Consider the following 11,984-nt stretch of genomic DNA (forward strand, 5'->3'; position numbering starts at 1 on the left):
TGAGTTCAAAGCCACCCTGAGGCTACATAGTGAAATCCAGGTAAGTCTGAGCTAGAGTGAGACCTTGCCTTTGGGGGGAAAAAAAACTTTCCGAACTTCACCCTCTATGTTCTATGGATTTCAGTCTTCAAATTTATAAGACTGACTGGAAGTTTTGCGTGACCTTGGCACCCTAAATCCTGGGCTAATGCCCAGCCAAAAGCTCTGTTGCTCTCAAAGACATCCCCAAATTCCTGTATCACTGACTGGCTGGAAGAAAAGTGGAAAAGTTAGGGTGAAGCCAAAAGATTGTTGGGTGCTACAGGATCGGGGACAGCTTCACAGAGGCGGAAACAGTGTCACGTGGATTTAATTTTCCTCTCTACAAAAGTTGACATCTGGAATGTCCCCTAGAGATCTATGTGTTGAATGACTGGTCCCCAGCTTAGCACTACTGGGAAGTGATAGGAGGTCTCCTTAAAGGGGATCAGAGAATGTCAACCCCTTCCTTTTCCTCGCGCTTCCCAGCTGGGGGGTGAGCAGTTTTGCTTTGTCACACACTCCTGGGATGACATGCTACCCCACCTTGCTAGAGGCCTAACCACGGACTGAAACCTCCAAAACTGAGGCAAAACAAACCTTTCTGATGGATGGATTGAGGCAAGCGTCTTGCCATGTAACTAGCACAAGCTCACTTAGAACTGGTCATCCTCCTGCCTCTGCCTCCTAAGTACTAGCTATCACTGCAAGTACGTGCCACCACACCCACTAACCGCTCCTCTCTAAATTGATCTCGTGTTTGTGACAGTAAGGGACAGCTGAGGAGACCCACAGTGGCCTTTCCCTGATATCAGGACTGCGAAGCTCCACACTGGGCACTCCAGGGAAGGAGGAGGCCCAGGCTCTCTGTGAGCCGAGCTCTGGTTCATAGAGTCCTGCGTCTAGCCCTGACTGGACCCTGTGCTCCAGAGACTGATGTTTCTGGAGTTAGCGAGGAGAAGCATTCTGGCTCAGGTAGGCAGAAGAGGTGGTTTCCTCCGAGGTTAGGTTACTAGCGGAAGGAGGTGTTTTGGCCACTAGATGGCAGAAGCATTCGCGTGGAGGAAGGGTGATCTGGATTCTGTTGTCTTTGACCCTTGAGCCATTTTTTTTTAAATTTTTTATTTATTTATTTGAGAGCGACAGACACAGAGAGAAAGACAGATAGAGGGAGAGAGAGAGAATGGGCGCGCCAGGGCTTCCAGCCTCTGCAAGCGAACTCCAGACGCGTGCGCCTGGGGAACCAAGCCTCGAACCGGGGTCCTTAGGCTTCACAGGCAAGCACTTAACCGCTACACCATCTCTCCAGCCCCCTTGAGCCATTTTTCCTTTGACCCCGGTTTGCTTGGTGTTGCAGTCAGGATCGCATTGCCGATGGAGAGCTTCTCTCTGTATGTGATGGACTGCCTACCCCTCTCTATCACTGGTGTTGGGGACAGGGAGGAACAGCTGGATTAAGGAGGTGACGGACTGGCCACAGCCTCATCAGTTGAAAGCTTACGATCTGCACTGGCTACACTTTCCTCAGAAGCCTCGTTTCTACCACCTTTCGTGAGCCTCTAGGCTTTATCCTTAGCAGAACTCACTACTGCTGGTCCTGTCCCACTGGGCCAGACCTACAGGCTTCCCCCACACGCGCCTCCCTGTCCCAAATACCAATCCATCTTCCTGCCTCTCTATCCACTTGCATTGAGCTTTTATGTCTCAAGGCAGTCAATGCTTGTAGAACCTCAGGAGAAGTAGGTTTACATTTTGATGTCCTCAAATTTTGTATCTTCTCCATCTTAACCCCTCACATGTCGTACCACCATTGTTCCCAGTGATCCCCCAGAACACCATGAGATCGTTGAGAGGATGACATGTAAATAATATTTTATTTATTTATTTGAGAGAGGGAGAATATGAATGGGCATGCCAGGGCCTCTAGCCACTGCAGATGAACTCCAGATGCATGTGCCACCTTGTGCATCTGGCTTACATGGGTACTGGGGAATTGAACCTGGGTCCTCAGGCTTCACAGTTAAGGGCATTAACCACCCAGCTATCTCTTCAGCCCCAGGAATGACATTTCCATACTTGTTAGCATTCTCAGGGCTTAATGATGGCCCAACACTGGCAAGGGGACACTGACTATGACACCCATAAACCCGCCCCCAACAATACACTCCCTCCAGGAGGTGTTAACTCCCAAATCTCCATCAGCTGGAGATCTAACGTTCAGAACATCTAAGTTTATGGGGGACACCTGAGTCAAAGCACCACGCAAGGTCTATTAATAAAGCCCAAGCTGGCCTCCAACTTGATACGTAGCAAAGGTTGACCTTGAATGTCTGATCCTCCTGCCTCCACTTCACGAGTGCCAGGGCTATACGTATATACCACCACGCCCAGTACACAGTGCTAGGCATTGTACCCAGGGCTTCAACCATGCAAAGGCAAGTGCTACCATCTGAGCAACACCCCCCCCATCCCAAGGTACCAGATTTATATTAAAAGAACAAATCCCTCAGAACTTCCCCCCACACTCACATGTACCAGATAACCAGTAGATCTTACACTGGAGAAGTCTCTATTAAAAGGGCTGAACATCAGAACTTCATTCCCCATTTCCTTTTTCTTTCTCTTTTTTTGTTTTGTTTTTAAGGTAGGGTCTCACTCTAGCCCAGGCTGACCTGGAATTCACCCTGTATTCTCAGGGTGGCCTCAAACTCATGGCGATCCTCCTACCTCTGCCTCCCGAGTGCTGGGATTAAAGGTGTGCACCACCACGCCCAGCTTCTCTTTCTTATTTATTTATATATTTGTTTTTTTGAGGTAGGGTTTCACTCTAGCCTAGGCTGGTCCGGAATTCACTGTGTAGTCTCAAGGTGGCCTCAAACTCAAGGCGATCCTTCTCCCTCTGCCTCCCGAGTGCTGGGATTAAAGGCATGTGCCACCACACCTGGCTTTCTTTCTTTCTTTTTTGTTTTTATTTGTGTATTTGAGAGAGAGGGGGGCAGATAGAGAATGGGCACACCAGGGCCTCTAGCCACTGCAAATGAACTGGACTGCATGTGCTACCTTGTGCATCTGGCTTATGTGGGTACTGGGGAATCAAACCTGGGTCCTTAGACTTCACAGGCAAGTGCCTTAACCTCTAAGCCATCTCTCCAGCTCTTCATCCACCATTTTCACCTGTATGTGGCTACCTTATCCCTGTCCTGACACCATCTGTCATTGTAAACGAGCTCCAAATGCTTGGGCCACTTTGTGTGTCTGGCTTTATATGGATATTGGGGAAATCAAACCTGAACAGACAGGCTTTGCAAGCATGCACCTTTAACCACTGAGCCATCTCTGCAGTCCCTAACAACTTCTTCTGGTAGCTCCTTTGATCTGGCTCCAAGTTACATGCATGTTAGCCAGAGCTAGAGGCTAAGTAGATAATCCCCAGGCCTTTTGTGATGGCCTGTTTGTTAGCCATTGTTGGTTTTTAGTTCCTTTCATTATACTCTGCTAACTGAATCAAGTCCAACACTTTTTTTTTTCTAGTGCTGAGTATTGAACCCAGGACGTGGTGCTTGCCAGTCCCTGGCACTTTATTTTTCCCTTGTGACAGTTAATGTGCTAAATGAAACAGCTAAAAATGTGTTTTCCTGTGTCCCTGGCTGAGAAAAACACATTGAAACAGAATGAAACTTGAAGTTCATTGCACATTCCCATTCTTACATCTAAATACCAAAAACAATACCCTACAGTAAAGAAGTGATGGGGTTTTATTTATTTATTTATTTTGGTTTTCCGAGGTAGGGTCTCACTCAGGCTCAGGCTGACCTGGAATTCACTATGTAGTCTCAGGGTGGCCTCGAACTCACAGCGATCCTCCTACCTCTGCCTCCCGAGTGCTGGGGTTAAAGGTGCGTGCCACCACTCCCAGCTCTGTGATGGGGTTTTAAAAACTAATCTATTTACTTGAAAGAGAGAATGAGAGAATGAAGAAGAATGTGTTTTGGTGCAGTATGGCCTCATGCTACTGCAGATGAACTCCAGGTGCATGCACCTCTATGTACTTTACTTAAGCACTGGGGAAGTGAACCCAGGCCATTAGGCTTTGCAAACAGACACCTTAACCACTTAACCACCTCTCTGGCCTCCAGAACTGATGATTTTGGTTGTAGTTTAGTGATAAAGCATCTTTCTATCATGCACAAGGTCCTGGGTGCAACCTCCAGTACCACCCCCCCCCCAAAAAAGGAGGAAGTGATGTTTAATTTCTACAAAAAACAACAATTGAAACCAGAAAGTCAGAACTGGAGAGATGACTCAATGGGTGTGGTGGTTAGATTCAGGTGTTCCCCATAAACCTAGGTGTTCTGAATGCTAGGTTCCCAGCTGATGGAGATGTGGGAATTAACGCCTCCTGGAGGCGGTGTATTGATGGGGGTGGGCTTATGGGTGTTATAGCCAGTTTCTCCTTGCCAGTGTTTGGCACACTCTCCTGTTGCTGTTGTCCACCTGATGTTGGCCAGGAGGTGATGTCCACTCTCTGCTCATGCCATCATTTTCCCCTGCTATCACAGAGCCTCCCCTTGAGTCTGTAAGCCACAATAAACCTTTTTCCCTTCCACAAGCTGCTCTTGGTCAGGTGTTTTCTGCCAGCAACGTGAACCTGACTGCAACAGTGGGCAAAGCACTCGCTGCTCAAGCCAGAGTCAGGTGGACCCCAGGGCTCGCTGGCCGGCCAGTGCAGCTAAATTGGCAAGCTCCCAGTGTAATGAAGACTGTCTCAATAAGATGGATAATGTGGCAGTTTGATTCAGGTGTCCCCCATAAACTTAGGTGTTCTGACTGCTAGGTCCCCAGCTGATGCAATTTGGAAATTAACGCCTCCTGGAGGGAGTGTGTTGTTGGGGGTGGACTTATGGGTGTTATGGCCAGTTTTCCCCTTGCTGGTGTAGAGCACACTGTCTTGTTCCTGTGGTCCACCTGATGTTGGTGAGGAGGTGATGTCCATCCTCTGCTCATGCCATTGTTTCCCCTGCCAGCACAGAGCTTCCCCTCGAGTCTGTAAACTAAAATAACACCCCCTCTTTTTCCTTTTCCCCACAGGCTGCTCTTGGTCAGGTGATTTCTGCCAGCAATGTGAACCTGACTGCAACAGAGAGCAAGACACCAAAGTCGACCTCTGGCCTTCACACCCATTCGGCACATGGCTGCCCACACATGTGGACACACACACCTACATATGTTTAAAAAAAAAGGGGGGGGCTGACTCAAATGTGTGCTTGGCAGACATTTGCAGACCCTCCCATGTGTCATATTCTAGGCTGTCACTGCAGCCCAAGGGCCGTTGTCACCACGCGCTTCAAAGGCACAGTGGAGTGGAAAAGACAGACCACATGCAAATACTGTGGGTTTGCGTAGCACGAATAAAGGCGGTTAATGAAGGGTGTCGTCGTAGGGTAAACTGACTAGTCAATCTGAGGTAAAAGTACAAGAATCTGGAGTGGAAGGAGGACAGCCTAGGTGAATTTGCATACTGAATTACTCTCTAGGAAGCAAAATAAGCCTTGCGCCCACACCCCTGATAGCCAGTGTGACGTGGCAGTCCCACCCAGCCCCTGCATCCGCCCCGAGGGAGCTGGACTTTGCTCTGCGCATCACCCTGTCCCGTGCAGAGTGTGCGGACCGGGGAGCTGTCAAACCACGCTGTGTCCACAACCACACTCTCATCTTTGATACAGGGCTTTATTTGTTCCTGTTTCTCTTGCAAAGCTGAGAACCAAACCCAGGGCCCTGCACATACTAGGCGAGTCCTTTACCACAGAACTGACTCCCCTATCTCTGTCATATCTGGGGGTGGGGTAAAGTGCTGTGGTGGTTTGAATCAGATGCCCCCCCCCCCATAAACTTGTGTTCTGAGTGCTTGGTTCCCAGCTAATGGCAATGTGGGAGGCGGGGCCTTGCTGGAGGAGGCCTATTCCCAGGGGCAGCCATAGGGGTGTTACAGCCAGCTCCACCTCGCCCGAGGTCGGCTTTTTCTGTTGCTGCTGTTTTCTAGCTCCTGTGGCAGAGGGGATGTCCAGCCTCTGCTCATGCCACGCTTTCCCCTGCCACCATGAAGCTTCCCCCTCAAGACTACAAGCCAAAATAAAGAGCTTCACCAGGCGTGGTGGCACACGCCTTTGATCCCAGTACTCGGGAGGCAGAGGTGGGAGGATCGCTGTGAGTTCGAGGCCACCCTGAGACTACATAGTGAATTCCAGGTCAGCCTGGGCTAGAACGAGACCCTACCTCATCAAAACAAAACAAACTCTCCTAATTTTACATAAGTAGGGATAACTGACTCAGTGCCAAAAATAATTTATAATTTTTTTACTTATTTGCGTATGTGACAGAGAGAGAAATACCAGGGTCTCTTGCTGCTACAGAGGAACACTGGATATTTGTGCCATTTTGCTACGTGCTTACATGGGTGGCTTGAGATAGAAGCCTGGGTCAGCAGGCTTTGCAGGCAGGTAACTTTAATCACTAAGCCCTCTTCCCAGCCCAGGACCAAATTCACTATGCAGTCTCAGGGTGGCCTTGAATTCACGGCGATCCTCCTACCTCTGACTCCCCAGTGATGGGATTAAAGGCGTGCGCCACCATGCTGGGCTCTGCTTCTCTTTTTCAGACAGGAGCGGGATCTGAGGAGATAAGTGACCCAGCGCATTTCAGCCTGGCCCCAGCTGAAACCACAGAGGAACTGGGGAAATGAGCAAGAGTGCAGCTTTCTCAGTAAACCTGGTATCAGCACAGGGTGAAGGAGACAGACACTGCGGACACTCAATACCTACCAAAGCAGAGATCCAGAGGCTGAAGTAGACTTAAAATGCTCCCAGCATGGCTCAGGGAATTGTGCAGAAGAGGGGGTGGAAAGATTGTCAGAGCCACAAGTTGGGACATTATTCACAGAGGCATTGCCTCTCCCCCACAATGGATTTCTGCTCCCACAGTGCACAATCCACAATCCCCATGGGGTTGACCTGCATCCCCAATGAGGGTGGCCTCTTCAGAAAGGATGCAGGGATGAGGAAAAGGATGGTACCAACATGTGGTGTTTACATACTAAATATGTCCATATCTAATAAAAAATAAATTTTAAAAGAGCTAGCTGTGGTGGCACACACCTTTAATCCCAGCACTCGGGAAGCAGAAGTAGGAGGATCACTGTGAGTTCAAGGCCAGCTTGAGACCTGAGGCTATATTGTGAATCCCAGGTCAGCCTGGGCCAGAGTAAGACCCTACCTCAAAAAACCAAAATAATAATAATAATAAATAAAAGTTTTAAAAAAGAAAGAAAATGAGAACCAAGGGCTGGGGAGTTGGCTTAGCAATTAAGGTGCTTGCCTGCAAAGCCTAAGAACCCAGGTTTGATTCTCCAGATGCACAAGGTAGCACATGCATCTGGAATTCATTTGCAGTGGCTACAGGCCCTAGCATACTCATTCTCTCTCTCTCCCTGCCCTCCTCTCAAATAAATATTTTTTTAATTGAGAAATATGACTTCCCCTATCTACTATTGCAACAATAAACTTTACCCACTGTCTTCAAGTTGCTGGTTTTTGTTATTGTTATTTTTAAAATATTTCTATTTATTTGAGAGAGAGAGAGAGAGAGAGAGAGAATGAGCACGTCAGGGTCTCCAGCCACTGTAAACGAACTCCGGATGCATGTGCCCCCTTGTGCATCTGGCTTATGTGGGTCCTGGAGAGCCGAATGGGGATCCTTTGGCTTTGCAGGCAAACACCTTAACCACTAAGCCATCTCTCCAGCCTCAAATAAATATTTTTAAAATCTATTTTAAAAAATGGGAACCAGGGCTGGAGAGATGGCTTAGCGGTTAAGCGCTTGCCTGTGAAGCCTAAGGACCCCGGTTTGAGGCTCGATTCCCCAGGATCCACATTAGCCAGATGCACAAGGGGGCGCACGTGTCTGGAGTTTGTTTGCACTGGCCAGAGGCCCTGGCGCGCCCATTCTCTCTATATATATCTGCCTCTTTCTCTCTGTCCATCGCTTTAAAATAAATAAAAATAAACAAAAAAAATTTAAAAAAAAGGGAACCAAGAGCAACTGAGAGATGAAACCACTGTTCCAGGCTCCACAGCAATAGTGCGGTCAGGATCTGCATAGAACTCTGGCCTCTGCTCCACTGCCACTGCCTCCATTCCATGCTGGGCTCTGGACCTTCGATGCTGCTGCCTCCTTGAGGCGTTCTAAACCGTTTGTCCTTGACACACCCTGCCGATCTGAAGGCAGAGGCTTGAGTATCTATTTATCTGATTGTCCAACATCTAGAAAACTGTCAATATGTTTGGGACTCTGGGTTCGAGAGAGCAAAGGATCTTGCCTTTAACAACCCCTACCTGGGAATCAAGTGTCTATGTTTCTGTAAGAACACTCTGTAAGTTTTTTTTTAATTTTTGTTTATTTGCAAGGAGGGGTATGAACCTGAGGGGGTGGGGAGAAACAGACTTCTTACTACTGCAAATGAACTCTAGATGCATGGATACTGGGGAATTGAACTCCAGTTGTTAGGCTTTGCAAGCAAGTGCCTTTAACTGCTGAGCCATCTCTCCAGCCCAGTGTTTTTTGTTTGTTTGTTTGTTTGTTTTTGTTTTTTGAGGTAGGGTTTCACTCTAGCCCAGGCTGACCTGGAACTCACTCTGTACTGCAGTGCTGGGGTTCACTCAAGGTTTGTTGCACGTTAGGCAGTTGGACTATAAATCCATCCACCCCCACCCTGAACCTGTGATATGCTCCTGGGTTTCCACACCGGGTCCCCAGCGGGTGACGCTGTTTGGGAAGGTTCGAAGGTGGAACCTTGCTGGAAGCAGTGGGTCTCTGAGTGTGGGGTTTGAGGTTTGGTAGCCTGGCCCCACTTCCTGTTCCTTCTGCTTCCTGACTGTGGATGCAATGAGACCAGCAGACCACCTACCACGATAGGATGCACCCTCCAAAAGTGTAAGCCAGAACAAACCCATGCCTTCCTTAAACTTTGTTTGTTTGTTTGTTTTTGTTTTTTGTTTTGCAAGGTAGGGCCTTACTCTAGCCCAAGCTGACCTGGAATTCACTGTGTAGTCTCAGGGTGGCCTCGAACTCACGGTGATCTTCCTACCTCTGCCTCCCGAGTGCTGGGATTAAAGGCGTGCACCACCACACCTGGCTCTTCATAGCCTTTTTTTTGGTTTTTAATTATTTAGTGTGTGTATGTGTAAGTGCAGGTGTGTGTGTGTGGAGTTTCAGAGGACAATTTTCAAGTCAGTCCTCGGCTTCCACTTTTTCTCTAGGCACATTGAGATTACAGAAGGCAGCTGTAGCATCTGGCTTTTACATGGGGTCTGGACCGAAGTACAAAGAGTTGTGTGGCAAGCACTTTTACCACTAAACCATTTCTCTAGCCCCTCATAATCTTTAACTGAGTACACAAATAAACCAAATTAAAAAAAAAATTAATCTGGGCATGGTGGCACATGCCTTTAATTCCAGCACTCGGGAGGCAGAGGTAGGAGGATCGCCGTGAGTTCGAGGCCACCCTGAGAATACATAGTGAATTCCAGGTCAGCCTAAGCTAGAGTGAAACCCTACCTCGAAAAACAAAAAAAAAAAATTATTTACAAGAAGCAATATATTGATTTACCAGGGCCTCTTGCCGCTACAAACAAGCTCCATACACACACACAACTTGGTGCTTCTAGCTTTACATAGGAACTCCAGACAGCAAGTGCCACTTTGCCCATTTGGATGGAGAATCTAACCCAGGCAGGCAAGCTTTGCAAGCAAGCACTTAAAACATTGAACCACCTCCCCAGCCCCCAAATAAGCCAATTTTGAAATATCAAAGGCTCCAGGGAAGCCGGACAAGGTGGTGGACACCTTCAATCCCAGCACTAGGGAAGCTGAGGTAGGAGGATTGCCCTGAGTTCAAGGCCACCCTGAGAGTACATAGTGAATTCCAGGTCAGCCTGAACTAGAGTGAGACCCTACCTTGAAAAACAAAAAACAAAACAAAAAAGAGCCCTAGGGGTTTGAGAAATGGCTCAGTGAGTAAAATACTTGCCGTTATGAACTAAATTTCCCAGAAAAAAATGCTGCATCTGCCGAACCTACTTCCAACAAGGCTGACTAGACTGCCACCATGCCCGGATTAAAGCTTGGTGACCACAGAGAGCTGGAATGTTGCAAGTCAGAGCCACATTACCTTGAGCTACCTTTAGCCCTTTAATAGCCATTTACTGTCTAGCTGTGTCTGAACTAACATCCTGGTGACTACCAGTTGATGAGGTGTGACCCTTTTTGGAATGTACTGACAGACCCCAGCTTCCACCAACCCAAGGGCTAAGAATGTCATCAGAGAGCATCAGAAGTCAATGGTGGAGATCCCCCACACTCACCTCACTTTGCTGTAATCCGCCCACCTGATGGTCAGCCAGAGTGTTTGAAAGGTGCCTTGATTTATGACTTTCTTTTGTTCTGTAACTATAAAACCTTCATGAAATTGTTTACACATTGGAACATGGAATTTTGGGTGAACTAAATCTGTCTTCCCTGGGCCATGGACACTCATATGTGGCTCCAGAGCAAACTAAGTCTTATCCCCTTTGAGGTGAGAGCTGTCTTTTTTTTTTTTTTTTAATTTATTTATTTTTGGTTTGTTTGTTTGTTTCGAGGTAGGGTTTCACTCTAGCTCAGGCTGACCTGGAATTCACTATTTATTCTTAGGGTGGCCTCGAACTCATGGCGATCCTCCTACCTCTGCCTCCTCAGTGTGGGATTAAAGGCATGCGCCACCACGCCCAGCGAGAGCTGTGTCTTTTGCGTTAACTCCTTGCAAGCATGTCTGGTCTGATGGAGATTTGGGAATTAACACCTCCTGGAGGGAGTGTATTGTTGGGGGCGGGCTTATGGGTGTTATAGGCAGTGTCCCCATGCCAGTGTTTGGCACACCCTCCTGTTCCTGTTGTCCACCTGATGTTGACCAGATGGTGATGTTCACCCTCTGCTCATGCCATCATTTTCTCCTGCCATTGTGGAGCCTCCCCTCAAGTCTGTAAGCCAAAATAAACCTTTTTTTCCCCAAAATCTGCTTTTGGTTGGGTGATTCCTGCCAGCAATGTGAACCCGACTGCAACAGTAAAGTGGCCCCAGGAGTGGGATTGCTGCTGGACACACCTGACTGTGTGGCTTTGGCTTTTTGGAGCTGATTTTCAAGAGGAATGGGAAAAGATTTGAAACTTGGCCTAAGAGATGCCTTGCAGTGCTGTAAGTACAGCTTGGTGGACTATTCTGGTCAGAGTTAAAAGACCTGAATGCAGCAAGAACTGTGGATGGTGAGGTTTGGCTTATGAAGGTGAGAAAGAGCTTTGCTTGGACTGGGCTAGCAGTTTGTGTGAGAAGCTTGCTCTTATGCCTGTGTCCTGAGAAGTGGTGCAGGGTTGCTTTGCGTAGAAATGAACTGGTGTGAGCAGAGGGATAAGACACAGGAAAAAAAAAAAATCTTTGGGTGAACTGCTGCCCATTCAGCTGCATTTGAGAGATTACAACCTTTGAGATTGGACCAGCTGACCTGCACTGAGCAACAGGAAGAATGTAGACTCTTTTGAAGGGGTCTGAGTGCTCAAGGAGTGTCCTGATCTTCAAAGTCTGCTTTATTCACCCCCTGGATTAAAAAACTGGCACCCTACCTGGTATTGTGGAGTTTAAGAAATGCAGGAAAAAGAGGGTCATTGAGTTTGCAACACGGCCTTGTGTTTTGGAAATGGCCATGGGCAGTGTGAAGCAGGTTTGCTGGATGCCTGCATAGAGACCCCATGGGGCCATGAGGATGAACCGTGGGTTGCAGTGGAGACCCAGTGGAGATGCCGGAACCACAAGATGGCTGCTAAGGAAAGCTGCCAGCCCAAGATGAAATTTTACAGGACTGTGAGTAGCCTAGCTGAGGGGTG

The sequence above is a fragment of the Jaculus jaculus genome, chromosome 2 (assembly GCF_020740685.1).
Source record: "Jaculus jaculus isolate mJacJac1 chromosome 2, mJacJac1.mat.Y.cur, whole genome shotgun sequence".
NCBI lineage: Eukaryota > Metazoa > Chordata > Mammalia > Rodentia > Dipodidae > Jaculus > Jaculus jaculus.